Below are 16,973 nucleotides of genomic sequence, written 5' to 3'. Positions count from 1 at the left end.
TTCCTGCAGAAAGGATGGCGTCACGTGGCAAGAGTAGAAGCCTCATTAGCATAGAAAACATTACGGGCGACGGCGGACGTCCGGGCCATCAAAAACGATCATCGCATAAATCCCGTGCAGGGCATAATGGGCCTGTCACTCTTCAAGTCTGAAGGGAAAATAATGCCTGCGGCTGATCTTTATCTTCCACGGTGCTTCTGTTGATTACCGCCAAATAGGATTCAGGCGTGTTCAGCTAATAGACACCGCCGATGCACACCGACGGTTATATATTGGCGCCCGGTTATATTTTCACGAGAGCTGTCCGATTCCATATGTCCCTTTCAATCTCTGGCTCCTTGAAATATAAGCGGTGATTTGATGAGCAATTACGAGCGGCGGGCTAGAATTCCAGTGTAGAACTGCGGCCGAAAAAGTCATCAGTGGTGAGACATAATCGGAGTTTAATTTAGAGGGGCTAAATAAAACGCCTTGGGTAGCCAAAACTCTCCTTGAATTAGAGGTCACAATTGCTGCCTCACAAAGAAATTTTTATTTTTTTGGGTTGCAGCAGGAAGGTGGCAACACGCAGGCAGTTCCCCGACCCCCCGTCTTGTTAATGACATGATTAAGCGCCGCTAAGGTTAAACACATTCAAAGCCCCGCATGGCTAATTGGGACACGAGCGATGCCGCAGACTGGACTCCATCTCCTCGGTGAAGTCCCCCGAACACACAAGCGCGCCGACGCGTTTAATTTGCAAGTCGCTGCGCATTTGAATTTTAAAAGGGACACCCTGTTGTGGCCATTTAGCCAGAAATAAGCGTTTCCAACTGTGAGTAAAACCTTTTCAATGCTAAAATATCTTCACATAATCTGTAAATAGTACTCTTGGATTATATTATGTTACATTCAGAGATAAAATCAATTGGAATCGAAAGAATTACCCCAGAAAATCATTTGAGCAAAAAAAATGTGAAAATAAATGCATTTAAATGTCTGCTGTGCCAGTAAGATAATTGGGCGGCAACAGGTGCTCCGAAAAGTCAACCGAAACACGAATGAGTCACCGAGTAGCTTTGCCGATGAACTGGAAATTTGCCACGAGTGACTCGGAGAGCTTTTAGAACTAAGACTCCTTCATTTCTCGTTCTTCACTTGTCCGAGACAGAGACGAATGTACTGGGCCCGTGTAAATGGAGCAGAAAGCATTCAGAGAAGCAAGACAAATCCGGCACGGTTTGGGAACCCACTTTTACCCGGCACTCCGTCGAAATAGCTCCTTCCCTCGTCTCTCTCGGGCCGGCTGAGAGATGGTGATGTTTTCAAAGGTCATTTCAACCATTTGTCTTATCTGGGAGTTTCTTCAGCGAGACGGCGGCGAGCGCCACGGAGAAACTTTGCCTCGGGGCATCCACTTTGTGCACTTCCAAAATCAAACCGGGCGGAAGAACGGAAATGAAATCTCCCAGGGACGGCGATATTACTTTCACCGTTTGCTAATTATGACACGTTTAATATGGCGCGGCATCCGTTTCCCTTAACGAGCAAAGCCGTACGTGTAGCGTCGTGTGAATAATAACCGCCGCCCCCCTGGTGGTTGATTTATGTCGTGCGTGCTTTGCTGCCAAGACTTGCCCTTTTCCTTCCCACTTAATAAAAATTAGTGAAAGATTATCGGGGGCCACTGCTGCCGCCAGAGTCCCGCTGACAGGACGACCCAGTCACACTGGAGTATTTACCCGCTATTGCGACACATGAGCCCTGATTATTACCTAGAGTGGGCCGGCAATATGTATCTTTGCGGCATCGTTATATTTGACAATGTGAACATCGTATTTTGCAGAATAAAGGGCACGCTTGCTTTAATTGGCTCGAAAATCGGCAATCTGATCGGCTACGCTTTATGTATTGAATCGAAGATGGAATTACATGCATCGGTTTGAAAATGAATAGGAATGATCGATCGGATTTCAGGACAGGTCAATCCCTTTCTCCTCCGACTATCTGGTTGGAGCAGGCTACCGTGTCGAGCGTACGCCTTTAATTAACCCGCTGCACTCGGGCCAATGACATTTAGGCGGAGACATGACCTGAATCAGAAAGTGGCTTCCCCTCTGAGCTCCGAATGGCTTACGCTCCTAATTGCTCTACCAACTAAAAGCAAACCGACTGGGGGGGATGAATGTAAAAACATCTCGGGCACAAAAATAGCTTTTTCCTTGATCTGAACGATATATAGTACATAACGGTCACAATATTAGGTACACCTCTAGCATTGGCCACAATTTCGATCCTACACGAGTACCTAATATTGTGGTTGGTGAGCGTTTCTGGGCGGCCCTCATGCAAAGCCGCTCCAAAGCTGGAATTTCCATCCTCTAATCAAATTAATGCAGCAAATGATTCATTTTGATTCCATTCCACGGTCGTGTGGTGTTCTCGAAGCGTGATTTGCACACAGCTCCATACACTGAGTTGGCCCTCATTGATTTTGGCTGCTAGTGCCACCAAGTGGTGGATTCCCAAAGAGTAGCAGAACATTTCTCAAGGCTCAGAACAGGCCTGATTTGGCATTAGGAGGAGAGAAATGTTTCAGTTTTGTCGTTTGGTTTCCTGTTCAGTTGCTTTGGCCTGCTGTCATTAGATTGACACCCAACATCATTCGGAATCTGTCTTTAAATTGACAATTGGAATCCAGAAAACAACATACACGATTTGACACATTCATTTAGCAAGGTCTTTGCTATGTAACCTGACCTGCTAGCTTTGAGCGTGTAGCCGCGCATACTTTACGTGGGATTTTTTTATTTATTTTTTTAACTTTCACTTCCCAGACGAGCCCAGCTTGCAGAGGGCTGGCATGAGCTCTTAATATCATCGTCTTGATCATCCGCCTACTGACAGCCAGGGCTGCTTTTCCTTCGCGCTCGCATTACAGAAAACCAGTGAGAAATGACAGAGCTGTTCAAAAATGCATGAGACAAACATAACGAAAATGTTTGCTGTTGATAGCTATAATGATTACTTTTAGCGGAAATTATTTTTAGCGGTTTTTTTTTTTAGCGTTAGCGTGTTTTAGAGGATGCACCTTTTTGGTTATTATCTTATTGTTAAACAACTAAAAACCACTCGCGGCATTCAGGGTTCGAGTCACGCTTTAGTATGGTAGCTCTGAGGGGCCAAAATCAAAGAAAATAAACATGTTGGGCTAATCTAAGGCTGGCACTGGAATAAAACAAGATGGGCTGCAAAGCTAGCATCTGTTTTCTTCCCTGCAAGCGCCGCAACCTGCATCTTCCCTTCCTTTGTACACAAGTCCATTAAATCCCCAGCCCCCAGGCAACTTGACCCACGACTAACACCCCTCTTGTCTCGTGCTGTTTCTTGTTACCGCCGCCGTCTTCGCCCGTCCCAAACGCCCTTCCCGCCGCCCGGCCTTTTATGGGCTTTTTAATACGCCACCTGCCTTCAAATGCCCACCTGGAATCTCATTAGACTTTTAGCAAGCGCCAGCTCCTCTGTGGGTATACCGCTGCGTCATCGTTCAGCGATTCGTTTGATTCTCGAAAGAATGTGCCATGAAATTATAGAGTTGCACTTAAATTCTTCAGAGCCAAAAAAAAAAAAAGGTATAAATATTCAAATGTCACTCGGCTCATTAGGGATGGCGGCGTCTTCCTTTGGGGTGGGGAAGAGCCGCTTGTGTTTGTTTCTTGTGTAAATTATTTGCATGATGTATTCTCGTGGATGGTGGGGAAAAGGATGGTGGGACGATTGTGAGGCCTAAGGTGGGCACACTCAGATTTATTCCACGCAACGATCAAAAGGTACATGCCGTCATCTCATGGGTGTTTAAACCTCAATCCATATTTAATGCTTTTTGTCCGTTTTCCTGCCAGCACACAAATAATCAATAACGACGACGCTTTGCGGTGACTAAGACATTTCAACGCTCATTTCACATTCCATAGGTCGGTGTTAAAGACAGGATGAGGTTTGTCGGGTCAATGGCCGGTTGACAACCACGTGTACGAGACGGCGACACCTCGATCTTAGCGGGTTCAACGGAGCGAGGCGGCGATGGCGAACGACATGCTTAAACACCCCTCCGAGTTAGATCCGAGAAACCCCATAACTCTCACGGTATCAAATCCAAAATTGAATTTTCTGCTCTGCCACCCGATGCTTGTTGAGATGGAAACGGGGCAAGCGGGGGAAGGAGAGGGGCTGGGTGGCGTGTGTGGGGGGGGGGGCTGTTCTTTGAATCTCTTAACCTTTACGGCTTGTTGCGGTATCAAGCCCGGCGGACAAGATCGGACTCTGACACGTTTGTCGAGGGATGACAAATTAGCTGTCCTTCCAGATGCCTGATTGCCTGACCTTTATTCACTAAGTGGTGTTGCTGATGAGGGGTGCTGGGTGACAGCGGTAAATGGTGCCTATATCAATGAAGGTCTGCATGGGGGGGTGCGCACGTTTTACTAATCATTGAATAATCTTCTGGTATAGCAACTTTCGACAATACTTTGTTTCACGGGATTTGCATAAAATCTGCGGCGTCGGGTTTAGGCTTGAAAAGTAAACAAAACCCCTCAACCTTGACATTTGACTATTCCACGATGCAAGCTGCATCGCCACATTCGCTTTGTATTGCATGTTAAGCAGTTCTACACAGAGTAAACTTTATCCAAGTGCATCTTCTGCTAACTAATTGAGTTAGAGGAAGCCATCTCCTCAGAGAGCAGGACATTTAAGCACCTCTGCCTCGCAGGGATGGTGCGGAAAGTAAATCACTTTTAATTAGAATAAACCTAAAGATTAGATCTGGCCTCTCTCCCGGTCATTTGCATAGCTCCTCTCGATACGACGCTGTGGCCGGCGCTTGATAAGTGGGATTTGGGAGATGAGAGGAATGGCGAGTCAAAACCGCTCAACAGGTGATTTAAAAAGCTTCGGTCCCAATCGCTTTCAAGGTACGGCTGGACGTGCCGAGTTTTATTCCTTTTTAATCAGAAGACATGTCCGAAAGGCTTTTCGGACTGTTGTCCAAATGTAGACTGCCGGCTAATCCAATAATCCGGGCATGTTGAGAAAAGCCCTCAAAAGGAAATTCATTTGAAGTTTCAGATGAGAGAACAAGATATTTCTCCTTGCAACACTAAAACCCACACACGCCATGCAGACACGGTCAAAGGGATCTGCTGGGGATAAGAATCGGGACAAGAGGTGATTTAAGAGACTTTTTAGGATAGCGTACTTGTTGTTGCCAGACCGCCTGAGTGTGATGCTTCTCAGGGCCCAAAGTCCTACACTGACAGTTAAGGTCAGAGAAAAAGAATTGCGAACGATTCTGTGGTATAAAAATAAAATCCAGGCTGGCAGGATCTATCTAAAATCTTCTCCGGATCGGCACCAAAACGGAATGCTGTCTTGTGTGTAAACCAGCGAGCTAACAAATCACCTCTTCAAAATCCTCTTCAGCTCTCCTGAGAAGACACAACGACAGTAACAACCCCCCCTTGCCTCATTTCATTAGTTACCATTAGTAGAGATCGACAAGTTACTGTCGGGACTGACAGCAAAAATGACAGATGGCAGGTGCAGGGATTCAAGCTGTAACCTTTTGAATATGCGGGAGACCCTCCAACTAGAGACTGTGGGGGGAAAGGGGAAGCAACGACGGAGCGGCAACACAAAGGGAGACCCACTCCGAGCCAAACTCAGTGGAGTGCGGTGACTGAGGAAGATGTGAAGGGACGTGTCCCAATCTCATCTCATTCGGAGGTGACAGTCCATCTGTCACCACCTTGGAAGTCTGCAGGGGGATCAATGTCTGCTGAGACGGCCAAAGCCAGAGCTATCTGCATCCCTATTAGTATTCGTCCATGGCGGAGCAGCGACCGTCTCCTACACCAGTGCAACCACAGGTGCCATGTCAATAGATTGATAAGACAAGCTTGACGTGACCTAGGAAATCCCATAATGCCACGAGTGATTGAAAACCTTTCGGTATTAGCTTGGCCCACCTATAGCCACCTTAGCGTAACGCATACAAACAAGATGGCCGTATTTAAGTGAATCGCTAAATCGGCGACTCGGGGGCGGAGCTAGATTTTTTTTCAGTGATGACAATAAAATAAAAATAAATCCGAGTATCAATGCTTATTGAGATGTGGGTGTGGCCAGTGGGGTGGGTGGAGAGCAGCACCCCGTACTAGCTCCGCCCCTGCTTGAATTTTTTTCAATAAATAGAATACACACTAAAAGCCAACTAGGTAACAAATAAAAACACACAGGCAAAAAAATGTCTTGTGTGAGATGAGATCGAGTATATTGTCAAGTGCGGTGTGCATATGAAAAATGACTCCAACAAGCACTCGCATGCACTCCAAGGATTATGCCCCAGTAAGCACACTAACAATGTGGTCAAGGGCAGGCATAATAATGAATTGATTGTCCTCTGAGAGTGTCATAATGAATGTGAATCAGACTGCGCGCCGCGTTTTGAGCAATCGATACGGCCAGGAATTACCACCACCATCCAAGTGATTGATTATATTCATTCCTATTTAGGCATAATTCCGGCTTCGATCAATTATGAATATCTTTTTATAGTCTCTTTAGTCGTCGTAAAAAAAGGGTCCAATATGAAATAAAGACCCCCCAAAACAGCCATTAACCCTCCGCTGCTTGTAAATGAGAAGACGCCAAGTCAAAACAGAAATGAATTGTCAGACATTTGTCAATGGTGCTCAAGTGCGGCACATGCGGCGCCATCCTATGGAGCTGCATTAAGCTTTCATGAAAGTGAAAGTTAATTAGATATGATGACTGAACTCCCGGGATTGTAATTAGCCAAACTGCGTGACTGCTCTCCTGTAATTAAATGTCATTTTCCCTCAGTTCAGTGAGCCTGAAAAAAAAAAAATGGAGAAAAGATGAGGAAGAGCACTGTGAGGACTGCGGCTCGGGAGGACAAGCCGGACTGGATCGTCGGCGGTCTATTTCAACAACTCGCCGTGACATTTAGATGGAGTGTTTGGGCAACGCTAAGTTCATAGAGGAGTGTAAACACTCAAGGTGAAGGTGGGGCGACGTTTGAGATCGCGCCTGCGGCCGAGCCAGGAAATGTCAGATTACACTCTGGCATATGTGAAGAACCCCAGGAAGGGAGAGAGACGGGCCGGTCCGACAGAGCTCGACCGGCGGGAGTCAAACTAGTGACTGACATCAGAGGACGCACTGGGAGGACAACTGGAGCCTGACTTTGGTCGCAACTCGGCAGTCAACTCAGCGGGCGATTTATAGGAACTCCAAGAGCTCGTGCATCAACGATATGCGCCTTGAACCGTTTGTTCGGCCGACTGCATCTTGAATCTCAAAGCTTTCCTTGCGACAACGTGACTTTGCCGTATGGCTGATGAATCTCGCGGGAGACATTGGACAACGCGCTGATAGGAACGCCCACAGGCTGCGTCCTCTATGATATTGGCTCATATAGCGCGGCGAGAGAAATGAGCTAATTACCTCTGCCCAATGGACAGAAAAAGATCACTGTGAATGTAATAAGAATTCAACTTGTTTGCCTGACAAAATGACTGCGGGCTGCCCCGCGGTGGTTTTGGATTAGGGTAACGACGGGCTGGAAAAGCCACCTGTGTCTCTGGCTAATGGCCGCCCAAGCCGTTCCGGAATGATTTCACTTGATTGCATTCGTTATCTTTACGAGAAAGGTTACGATGGACGTTTGAAATGAAATGACGGGTTATGACACGGGAGGCCGGGAGAGTTTCCGAGTCCTTCAATCTTTTCATTTGTGCTAAAACGACGACGGCGGCGGCGGCACCCGTGCTCATCTCGTATTGTTTTTAATCTGGTAGTAGCACATTTACGACTGCATCTGCCGCCTTTATCTCCTCGACGGACAATCAATCAATATTTGGAATTGTATTTCCCAAGTAAAGAAAGTTGGGAAATTGAAAACACTAAAAATAAAGAAAAAATAAAAACATATAGAAGCCCCAGCGGGGAGAAGGAGAAGGCACTAAAAAATCCATCATGCGAAAATGATCCCCGGGGGAGCGTTTTATGTTTGCTTTAAATCGGCTGATTTTACGACTGCAGCAGGCGATGTAATGTAATCACAGCAAACTGCCCAAAAGAGCCTCTTCAATTCTCCTTATGTTCGCCCGATCGCTTATCAGCACCGACCTGTAATGGCAAACAAACCGCTATGATTTTTCCGGGCGAGTCCTTGTCGACGGCCGCATTTCACCGGCTGTCGCCCGGCGCGCTCCAAATTACATCGCCATCGAACGACGGCCGTCCGGGTTGACCTCCGCTCGGGAAACCGCCGTCCGTCTTTGTAACGTTACGTCCCGGCGCCACTTATCTGAACAGCCCGAGGGCACTTAAGGTGTCTACCTTTAATTCAACCTGAGCCCTTAATTAGCTCATTAATTAGGGCTGACAGGGGAGGTTAAAGCACCCCCCCCCTGTGATCCCCACACTCCGGTATTAGCCACTGAACAAGAGGCCATAACTCGATTCCCTTTTTGAAGACCGTTAGGTATTTAACAAGGTTTACATCTAATCTGCGGTTTTATCTTTATAGATCCCGGCTAATTTTTCTTTTTTTGACAAAAGAAGCTTAATTAGCGGCTTCGAGTTGAACCAACAGCATATTTGCCTTGAAAAGAGGCTTCAGGGACATTTGCCAGCGCCAAGTACGAAAGCGGAGCCTGGATCGCCCCGCATTTTGAAACCATCTGTTGAGGTTTTCCACTTTTGGCTTTGCACTAAAGGTACATCTCACCCAAACAAAAAGACGCCCACTGAGGGGACAGAGAGTGCGAGAAAAAAAAAATCACAATGAAGATTCCTGAAGATGCTATCGAGACAGAGGAGTAATAAAGCGCAGGGCGAGACGAGGCTTATATTGGTCTAGCCGGACAGCCGTCACATGTCCAACCTTGACTGAAGTCGGGATTAGAAAGGGTGGTGGGCGAGCCGGACAGACCGAGGAAGATAGAGCGCAGACAGAGGAAATGATAGTGAAGGGGAGCAGGAGAGGGCGAATAAGGCAATGACAGCAAAGGAAGATTGATGGCTGACTCTTCCTGGCTGGCTGATTTTTGCCCATCTCGCCGGTGGAAGCTTGCCGAGCGCCCCCCCCCCCCCCCCCCCCGCGCCTCTGCTCGAGGGGGGGGACGCGTGGTCAAAGATGGAGCGCCAGATAAAAACCACAGAGGAAAGAAATAGAAACAGGGAGATGCTGTGTGATAATGATGAGTAAATTGTGCGGAGGAGAAATGTTGAACAAACAGAAATTTCCTGCTACGATGTTGCGTAAACAAAAAAATGATTCGCGAGGGAAGGAAATGTAAAAACACAAAGTTTTCTTTGCCTTAAAACCTACAGTCTATTTAAGGCCAATTTTAGTTTGGTTTTTTTTCACCTGGATAAACAAATACTATACGCACACAGCAAACGTGTCCGATTTTCGGACTGAAGTGAACGTTTCGGCACCAAAAGGCATTAGAGCTGTTAAAAGGCACTTGTTACGTACGAAGCGGTACTAACGACACTGCGGAATGTCTTTCAAAGGCGGCGATTGCATAAGTGCGACCTCGGGGGCTATAAGTGTAGCACGACACGTTAGCGAGGCCAATGCACCATGAGCCATGTATGACGGATGATGCGAGAACATGGGCTTTCGCCATTCTATGACTTTCTTAGGACGTCACATCGCGTCCAATCATGGAAAATGTGTCTCTTGAGTGACTGAGCATTTCCTTAAAAGGGGAAGTCAAGTAAAATTCTTTATATGTTCTCTCCGCACCCATTCGCCTACATGTGCAAGCCCAAACGTCAAACGTAAAATCCCTCAAAGATAATGTTTTTGAATATATTAAATTAATAAATAAAAATAACGACAAATTAGTACCTTGCTACCTGACTTCAAAATGAATAAACAAGACTCCGTTTACAGGTGAAAGAAGAATAGTGCGACAGAGTGGACAGGAAGCGGCATTACATTTGTGTTACTGCTAAAATACGGTCGGCCTGTGAAAGGAAACAAGTTAATAGCCAGCTAAGGCATGAAGAAGGGATGTGCCCAGGCTATGTCCTTCCTGATAAGTGAGTTTCCTCTCGCCTTCGACCGCCCGCCCCCCCCACACACTGTAATAAGAGTTGACACCTATTTGTGACATATGACTGTATCTCTGATTGCCTGGGGCACGATAGCATCCCGACACACGCTCAGCCGCCAATGGAGGCGTGGTGAAAGTGAGAGATGGCGAAATAGAGGGCGTTTGTGGCTCAAACGCGTCGGTCGCTGCGATATTCTCTATCGGGGCGGGAGATACCGAGGACGGGGGTAATGCTGAGATTGGGGGGGGCAATTTTTTGCAGCTTATGTGCTGCTTACTTTAAGATGCGTTGTTTGGCATGAGCGGATAGATGGATGGAGACCGCGGGGGAATCCATTTATTCACATGGCTATTCCGTCGTCGCTCCGGGCCCGACGGAGCAGACACGGCTCCGCGGGGCGACTTCCTTCGGCCATGGGATAGCCGGGGTCGGAAACTAATCCCTTCCGAAAGTGCTCGTGTTTGCTTACAGGTTGCCATTATATGTCTGCGGCCTCAGGGTGAGGCAAACTTTCCGGAGACAATGAGAGATTATCCTAAAACGTTTTTTTTTTTTGCATGGTATATTTATTCGGCGGTGAGCTTTTACGCATAAGCCAGACTCTCCGATTGCGGCCTTGAGCGCCAGAAGCAACATCTGGAGGCGGAGGAAATGCACTTCGGTCCACCTTGAGTCGCCATTAAGAGCAAGTTAGGGGCCAGCGCCGCAACCTCGGCGGCGGTTTAGACTGAAAGGTTGCGATAATAAATCTCCAGACTGTTGAAATTGTAGCACTCCCTATCCGGATTCATCCAAGGACTCTCAATTAAGAGACATTGCCGACACCGCGAGAGCTTTTTGCTCTAATGAAGTACTTCCCATTATTGTCGTGCTGGTAAATTATTCAAGGAAAACTCCTGATGGGAGGGCCGGGTGACGCCGAGGAGGGAGAGAAAATAAAAATGAGCCAAGTCTTCTCATCATTTCCAATTCATCACCTTTCTCCCCATATTGCCCTCCAGATCACAGAGAATATTCACCTAATCAGATTTATGATTTATCCCATTTAAATTCAGTAGACTTTCTCAAGCGCTGCGGGGGTGGTGGGTGGAAGAAGAGCAGGACAGACAGGGAGAAGAAATTTATAATCTAGAGGAAAGAAAAAAAAAAAAAAAAAAGACGCGGCGTGCGGCTGACCTCTATTTGAATGAATAATGATTGGCTCTTCATATATTCCGATAGCGTGCCGTTTCTAACGAGCTACAATCATTCTTTGCTAAGGCTAGAGTCTCCTGATCTGCATCTCCAAGCTATTAGCGTGAACGTTTTTTTTTTTTTTTTCATTTACCGTTGATAAGCATCCCATCAAAGTCTAGCAATTAGCATACATACGCTCGGACAGCGCCGGATCAGAAATGATTTACTTATTTTCCTCATGAATACCGAATTAGCGCGCGAGTGTCTGAGCCAATGCATCCCGTCCAATCAGCGAAGGAATTTCAATTGACTCGTTTTCCACGGCGTCCGATATCTCCCCTTTTCAAGTGTCTTAACTTGCGCTCGATAGAAATGTGCTCTGGTTCATTTTTGAAGATTTCACCCATTAATCATTATTAGTTCGACCTGACCGGCGTGATTGATACGGTTTAATTAGCTATTAATTGCCGCTTTTGTAATTCATTATGAGCCGCCGGCTTTGTGTTGCGCTGTGGCGGCGCGTGCCTCTTTGCAAAGATCATTTAACTCATTAACACACTTGAAATGATGCAAAATTTACATTTAAGTGGAGGTGGGGGGGTATTAGCGGGCAAGCTGGGGGGAACGTGACTGTCTAATGTAATGGCAAGTCCATTCAACAGCTGTCACAACAGTTTACGGGAGAAGTGATGACCTCATAGCGGGAGCGCTTGAGGAAAAGGCAAATGGTCGGCAAAGTCATCAAGTACGCCGAAAACTGTGGTACCGCTCGGCGAGACAGGTTGGGGGGGAGAAAAAAAATTAAATGATAAAAGAGTACTTAGGGTTTGTTACTCGGCTCTCGCAAGAGTGATGTCACAAAACAAAATCACTGTTTGGGGGGGGGAAAAGGGTTGATGTGGTTTTATTTTGATAAATCACGCAATAAATACTTTCGGATGGATTTATGTACGGTTTGTGTGACATCATGTCTGCGGGTTACGGAGAAAATATTTTCGGTTCAACCAAAACCGAAGTGGGATTTATCTGCTCCTCTCCTTTGAGTGCAATGTCAAAGGTCAACGACGGTGCCGGTATTTAAACCACTCGGACGACTTGACGGCGTATATTTCAAGCTAATGGCCGTAGCTGTCGCCGTAAGAAATGACAAATAGGAAATGGATCGGGACGGCGCCGAGGAGAAAGCAATCACCGTTATTACGCCAACAAGAAAGTGCAAGGATACTGTTTGCATTTTGCGTTTCAATTTTCTGATAAGGCTGTTCAAATCAGCGTGATACAGTATTGGAAATGTATTTTTTTGCAGGCTCTCAAAATGGCTGGCAGCCAACGAGTTAAAAAGAACAGGAAGTGCACTTCCAGACTGATGAGCACGACTCCCGAGTCAGAACGTGTGACAAATCGGATTCTGAATGCAAAATGACTCGGGAGGAGAGCGAGCGCGGCGTGAGTACGGAGATATTCGGGGGCGTGGCCTAGTGGCGCTTTTCTTATTCCTCTCCCTGCTCGGGCCGGTCCTCTCGCTCCTCCATCTGTTTCGCCTTTGTTTTTTTTTTCCTTTTGCTCCTACCTTTCCCCCCGGTAGGCCTCGCGTGACTGCTGTAATGAATTGTACTTAATTGCCGACTGGGAGCGGCGGCCTTAAATATAATTCTCAGGACACTTAACCGAGGTCACCGTGAATGATAAACACACCTTAACAAATGGTTCTTGAGCCGAGAGCAAAGCGGAAAACCATTTCTCTACTTAGAGCGGCGAAAGCACAGATCATGAAAATGATCGGGGCGATTATTAGCGTCGTTAGCTTGAATTACAACTTGTGTACTTTGGAGCAGAATAGGCGAGAAAGACGGGCAAACAATGAGACTTGATTTTCGTTTCGAAGCAATAACGAGGCCTCGCAGTCGTCTCGTAATTTGTCGCTAAGCGGGCTCGATCGTCACCTCCACGTTTTTCCAGTAACGCGAAAATCGTATTTACAACTACGGCGCGGTGAATAATTTGTTTACCGCCGTGGTGTGCGCGAGCAAACACAAAACACCAAACACTTTAGATTTAGAAGCCGAGTGACGATTTTTTTGGCTTCTCTAAAATGACAGGAATCCAAAAGCAATATACTTCCAGCTCTGTAAACAAAACCATTTGTTCTCCTCGCTGTTAACGGCAAATGGCGCTCCCGCAGATAAACACCATTAGCGGCGCTTTGTTCCCGCGCGTTTTACCTCGAGGAAACAAGGCAAAGGAAATCCTCCCGCGTGATGTGTCGAGCGCCGACGCCTTGACGGTGTGTTATTAATCGCCGCGAGATCATTTGAGCCACCCCGCAAGCTTAATTTCATTTGTTGGCATCGATTGAACGGCTCGATACAAGCTATCGATCAGTAACGGAATGACCTTGTGTACACTGTGACCAAAAGACAGAGAGGAGAATACATCAGCCAAACGCTTTTAATATCTGGAGCGACGTGCCCACGCATTACCCAGAGTGCAATTTATCTTTCTGTTCATATTTATGCAACGCTTTGGCCACACTGTCATGACAAGCAATCATATTTTATGTTGGTAACGCAAGTCAATTAGCTCCACCTAGCAACCTTTGGTCCTTCACCACATGAGCAACAATTCCCAGGTAGAGCTCAACCTGGGTCTCTTGGCTCACAAACATACGAGATTTACAATTGTGAGATGATAAAGTACCGAGCTGAAGCCAGACTGTTTGTGTGTGTGTGTGTGTGTGTGTGGCAGGTTACCGGATTAATGAGATTTCATTTTGTGAGGCCGCGAGGATGATTAACAGGGCGGACGGTCATTTCAATGTGCTCGATGTGAAATTGTATCCAAAAAGAAAAAAATCCGAGAACTTCCTGTTCAATTCTCAGAAGAGTCGATATAGTGATGCTGTTGTTTCTGTTCAACATTTCCTTCTGGGAATTAAGAAGGAAATTCAACAGAAAGCTCCATCTTGATTAAGAAGTGACATTTTTCTCCCTACTTGCTTTTCATGTGCAAATTCTCTAAAAGGAAAACTGTGGCGTTACCCCGGCCGTATATCAAGACCCGACACACACACACAGGTAAGCACATTTGTGTGTTAAGTAGAGGAATGATGGATATATCTCGTTGCCCGCCTCAGCTTATCTGGAGAAGGGCCAGTATGGGTTTCATCAGGAGCTTGATGAAGTTGGAGATACAAGTAAGCCAGGCCAGCTTCGGTGGATGGCAACAGCTGCACAAAACAAGATTGGCTTGTCCGCCCGGCGAAATAAATGGCGGAGATAGTCAACGAAAGGGAAGAGGAGGGAGGCTGGCTGCTTTCACGCGGGCGCCCGCTTGATAAGGCCGCCATTATATAAAGCTAAGACGGAGCTTAATGGACTTGATGGGAAATATCGCAAACATTCTCAAGTAATTGAAAAAAAGTTCGCTATTTAAGGGGAGTTTGGATTCAGGCCGAGAAATCCGGACGATTCCTAACAAACCAATCGGCGACAAATGCCGCGGTTCGAAATTACACGGGAGGGAAAAGCGCCGGTTCCCTTTTGCATTGTCAGCTCACCGTAGACTGGATTTATGATCTAGCGCTGGGTTCATTTTATTTTTCTTTATCCCCTGAGTCTTTGAACCCCCGTGGCGATGGCAGAATTGGGGGACCGGATCCGGTGATTTACGACGGACCTTTACATAGCTCTTGACCAGGTGTGAAACCGAGGTTCCGGGTCCCTCTGCATATTTTTAATGCTTAACGCGACATATTCTGTCATTTTTATACAACTAACCGTTTTGTGGGTCTACACTATATTTCTAAGGGCTGTTTATTGTATGATTACAAGACATTTGCTTGCAAGTACTAATTGTTTGAGTGGAAAAAGCACTCCGGCAATCTGAATCTAAGAGACAAGGCAAGTATAAGTTCATTCGCGGAAAACAATGACGGTCTCAGCGCGCCTTGCACAACATCTCATCTTGTCACGGGGATAGAAAAGCCAGGCCTTGGGAATTGGGGGGGGAAAAAAATTGCATCCTCGACCCATAGTGGCTATCACTGTCACTCATGTCTGGCACTTCATCGTCTTCTGGTGACACGCCGTGATCCCCTGAGTATGCCGAGACGGGTATTTTTTTTTTTGTCGTCAGGCTACTCGTCGATTCCCAAGTGTTTGTTTCCTTCTGATCGTAACTGCATGGCTACAACTAAAGACTTTTATAAGGTCAGATAGTCAACCCAATGCCCACTCGGTAGATTTACATACAAAAATGTACGTGGCTCTCACACGAAGGGCGGTGAGAGCTTTTTTTTCTGGTCCCGCACTCGTGAAATACAGTCGAGGTATTTTCAGATTGCAAGCAGCGCGTCGCTTTCACAAATTGCAGTAATTTGGCGGGCCTATGATGTCCACTTCTATTTTCTTCAGAGAGTCAATTTAGCAATCCGGCAGACGTTATTTGAAGTAAGAGCACTCTTTGTAGTGTCCTACGGCTGTTTTCTGTTCTTTCTAATTGAACTAACTTAACACTGACTGCTAGCTCACAGCTTATGAAATGTATTTTGCGGTAACCGTTGGATATGAAACTGCACTTACTTTGGAAGGTGGAGCCGCCATTGCGCTTTGGCTCCGGGCTCCTTTCCACTTTAATTACTTTTGTTCTTTGCCGTCAGTCTGATGGCTTTCCCCGTCGCTCTGCTATTAGCACATCTGCAAGCCATGTCGGTGGGTTCCGCTCGGTCGATCAAACACACACCGATGCCTCGAGCTGGAGCTCGACGGATCCGCTTGCTGTTTTTTTAACTGCACAATCCTGAAACGGGGGAAAGAAAGAAAATGATATGATCATACGTTCTGGATTGTTCTGTTGCCTAGCAGTATGCGTGTCACTGCAACGTTTCAAGCTAACGCAGTTAAATTGTGAGTGGATCTGATCTGATGGCAACGAGGTCCTATCGCCTAAACGCCAAAGACGAGAAATAAGCGGATTCTAAAGTACTTAACTTTTACCTTAAGCAAAGCCGAACTTTAGCTTTATTGCTTTACTCGAAGCTTTATGGTGAGCCTGAAGGCAACGACTCCCGTGACACATTCCGGGTGTCTATTGAGGTTCAATAGCCTGCCGTAATGAGGGCACCAGAGGGGTTTTAAGTCTGATTTATTCTTCGGCCGGACTGGAAATCTTCTCTGCACAGGCCGACATGCATTTGAAAGTGGTAAATTGAAAGACAACAGCAAACATGCAGTTGGCTCCATTGTTTTCCGTACACTGAATCGATCGTCGGCGCCATTAGCGTGCGTGATGGTCAGACAAACAAAACAGCATGAAGCTCGATCGATGGTTCCGCTGATATACACTAATACACATATAAGGAAAGCATTTATCACGCCGCACTGCATACTCTGTTTTGCCAAAGACATGATTTGAAGACGTGAGGAGCAAAAGGACGATTGGCACGGCAAGCCAAAGCTCGCGTCAGCTGCGGCGATTGAGCATCCCGAGCAGGTTCTTATCTGAGCTCAGCAAAAGTTGCCATCGATTGGCCCACTGATTGTACGTCCGTCAGCCTACCTGTCCAGACTGCTACCACCGTGACTGCCCCCCTCCCCACCTCCCCACCCTCCCGACCACCACTCAGTCCAAGGCCTCATCGATCAGCCCGGTTCTGGCTCCTA

The 16,973-nt window shown here is 46.7% G+C and overlaps 1 long non-coding RNA gene across 1 annotated transcript in view; it reads right to left on the bottom strand.

The window, feature by feature from the left end:
* Positions 1-16,973, bottom strand: part of LOC119117340 — a 55,095-nt gene that overhangs the window by 23,104 nt on the left and 15,018 nt on the right. The window contains exon 5 of the long non-coding RNA XR_005096499.1: positions 15,894-16,110. This is a non-coding gene — a long non-coding RNA (uncharacterized LOC119117340). The remainder of the gene's footprint in view (positions 1-15,893; positions 16,111-16,973) is intronic.

Source organism: Syngnathus acus, chromosome 23 (genome assembly GCF_901709675.1).
Source record: "Syngnathus acus chromosome 23, fSynAcu1.2, whole genome shotgun sequence".
Classification (NCBI taxonomy): Eukaryota; Metazoa; Chordata; class Actinopteri; order Syngnathiformes; family Syngnathidae; genus Syngnathus; species Syngnathus acus.
Note: the sequence above shows the minus strand (reverse complement) of the source record. Positions and strands in the feature narration are given on the sequence as shown.